The sequence below is a fragment of the Triticum aestivum genome, chromosome 2D, assembly GCF_018294505.1.
Source record: "Triticum aestivum cultivar Chinese Spring chromosome 2D, IWGSC CS RefSeq v2.1, whole genome shotgun sequence".
Lineage (NCBI taxonomy): Eukaryota > Viridiplantae > Streptophyta > Magnoliopsida > Poales > Poaceae > Triticum > Triticum aestivum.
The window spans coordinates 373,342,381-373,345,478 of NC_057799.1; positions in this window are offsets into that span (position 1 = coordinate 373,342,381).

The window sequence follows — 3,098 nt, forward strand, 5'->3', positions numbered from 1 at the left end:
CCAAGGTCGGCACCGTCCTCGCCGGCCACCAGAGCTCCTCCTCCGTGCCGCCCACCGACGCCGCGCCCTCCGCCCGAGAGCCGGCGGCCTCCTCTCTCTCCGTCCAAGCTCCGGTGACCCCCTTCCCCGAGCTCCTCTCTAACGCCGACCGCCGTCAGCCCCGATCTCCGGCGACCGCCAGATCTGGATCCGCGGTTGACTTCTTCCTCTCCCCTGAAATTCTCTGTCCCATATATTTTACATTATATGCTCCTGTTCATTGCATCATAACTCCATGCATACTGCTCCGTTTTGCGTGCATGTTATATTGAAATGTTCGCCTCGAGATGCTCTTCATTTTGTTCCATTGTGCCATGCTCGTTTGAGTCCATCTTGATGCCCAAATCTCTGGTGCAAGAGTGTTATATGATGTTTACTGCTGTCTGTTAACAGAACTTGGTGATTTGTTATTTTTGTTGCAATTGATGTGTGCATCTTATGGCATGAGCTCTACATGTGTTTTGATCTATGCCATGCTATCTTTACATAGGTGTATGCCATGTATTTCTGTTTTCAGAGACGGGATTTTGCCAAGTCTGTTTCTACTGTTATTTTGTTGCTACGTATTCATGTGTCTACAGAGAGATCCATGCTTCTTTTGGGTATGTTTAGTAAGGATGTTTTGTAGATATAGTTGTGCTGTATCCATCCATGCCCTTGTTTGCAATTATGGAGTGCCATAGCATGTCTTAATCTTGCTCTACTTTTGCTATAAAATATTCCTGGCAGATTCTCAACATGATATTCAATTTTGCCAATGTTGTTGTAGTTGATCCATACATTCTATGTATTTACTCTTGCCATGCTTAGTTTCATAAACATGCCATATTGCTGTAGGTATGCTTGTTTTGTCATGCATTGCTTTGTGATGAGTGAGTCAAGCTCACCAAGATGCCTTCATAATGCTGTTACTGCCATGCTCTGTTTTCTGCCAAGTCTGAAACCTGTTAACGAAACTTGCTATGTTTACATGGGTGCCATAATATCTTCTGTACCTTTTTGGCTCATGGTCAGTAAGGGACTTTTGTTCTATGCATTTAGTAGATTCATGCTATGCCTTGTTTTGCTATGTTAAGTTCCTGTAGAGTGTGTTTTGCTTGCTCTGAACATTGCTACCTGATGCTGTTTCAGCCATGTCCGGTATTTTCTCCAAGTCTGTGAACCTGTTATCTTTTGCACTTTTACCATGCTTGTTTGAACCTATTGTGTTGTGATCTAGCCGTAGCTCAGTGTTCATCTTTTGTTAAGCATCTCCTTTAGATTACTTTCATATGTGTTGTTGCCTTGTTGGGGTGCTGTAGCATAGCTACTTGAGGTATTCTAAGTGCTATCATGCTGTTAATAGCAGAATCGTGTCATTCTTGTTTTGCTCGCCATTTGCAAACCGTGCATCCGTTCCCGGTGATCTTTATATCGATTTCGACCGAAATCATCTCATCTTTCCAGTGGCATACTTGGTTTGCCAACTTACTGCCTTGTTCATCCTTTTTCTTCCGGAGCACGCATACGCATCACATATCATATCTCGCATATCATGCATGTTTTGCATCATGTTGCTTGTGCATTTCCCGCGATTGATTGTGGTTCCATTGCTTGTGTTCTCGCTGTGGGTAGAGCCGGGAGACGAGTTCATGAACGAGGAACCTGTTGAGTACGCTTACGAGGATCAAGCTTTCGACAACTCTCAGAACCTTGCAGGCAAGATGACCATGCCCTCGATATCACTTCTATCTTATCTTTGCTAGTTGTTCGTTCTATTGCTATGCTGCGCTACCTACCACTTGCAATATCATGCCTCCCATATTACCATGTCAAGCCTCTAACCATCTTTTCCTAGCAAACCGTTGTTTGGCTAAGTTACCGCTTTTCCTCAACCCTTCTTATAGCGTTGCTAGTTGCAGGTGAAGTTGAAGTTGGTTCCATGTTGGAACATGGATATTTTGGAATATCACTATATCTCTTATTTAATTAATGCATCCATATATTTGGTAAAGGGTGGAAGGCTCGGCCTTATGCCTGGTGTTTTGTTCCACTCTTGCCGCCCTAGTTTCCGTCATACCGGGTATTATGTTCCTTGAGTTTGCGTTCCTTACGCGGTTGGGTGATTTATGGGACCCCCTTGACAGTTCGCCTTGAATAAAACTCCTCCAGCAAGGCCGAACCTTGGTTTTACCATTATCCACCTAAGCCTTTTCCCTTGGGTTTTCGCGAGCCCGAGGGTCATCTTTATTTTAACCCCCGGGGCCAGTGCTCCTCCGAGTGTTGGTCCAAACTAGAGCACCGTGCGGGACCGTCCCTTGGCAACTTGGGTTACGTTGGTACCTGTACGCTTAGCTTATCCGGTGTGCCCTGAGAACGAGATATGTGCAGCTCCTATCGGGATTTGTCGGCACAGCGGGTGGTCTTGCTGGTCTTGTTTTACCATTGTCGAAATGTCTTGTAAACCGGGATTCCGAGACTGATCGGGTCTTCCCGGGAGAAGTTTTATCATTCGTTGACCGTGAGAGCTTATAATGGGCTAAGTTGGGACACCCCTGCAGGGTATTATCTTTCGAAAGCCATGCCCGCGGTTATGAGGCGGATGGGAATTTGTTAATGTCCGGTTGTAGAGAACTTGACACTTGACTTAATTAAAATACATCAACCGTGTGTGGAGCCGTGATGGTCTCTTCTCGGCGGAGTCCGGGAAGTGAACACGGTTTGAGTTATGCATGAACGTAAGTAGTTTCAGGATCACTTCTTGATCATTTCTAGCTTCGCGACCGTTGCGTTGCTTCTCTTCTCGCTCTCATTTGCCTATGTTAGCCACTATATTTGCTTAGTGCTTGCTGCAGCTCCACCTCATTACACCATCCTTTCCTATAAGCTTAAATAGTCTTGATCTTGCGGGCGTGAGATTGCTGAGTCCTCGTGACTCACAGATTATACCAAAACAGTTGCAGGTAACGACGATGCTAGTGCAGATGATGCAGCCGAGCTCAAGTGGGAGTTCGATGAGGAACGTGGTCGTTACTATGTTTCATTTCCTGATGATCAGTAGTGGAGCCCAGTTGGGACGA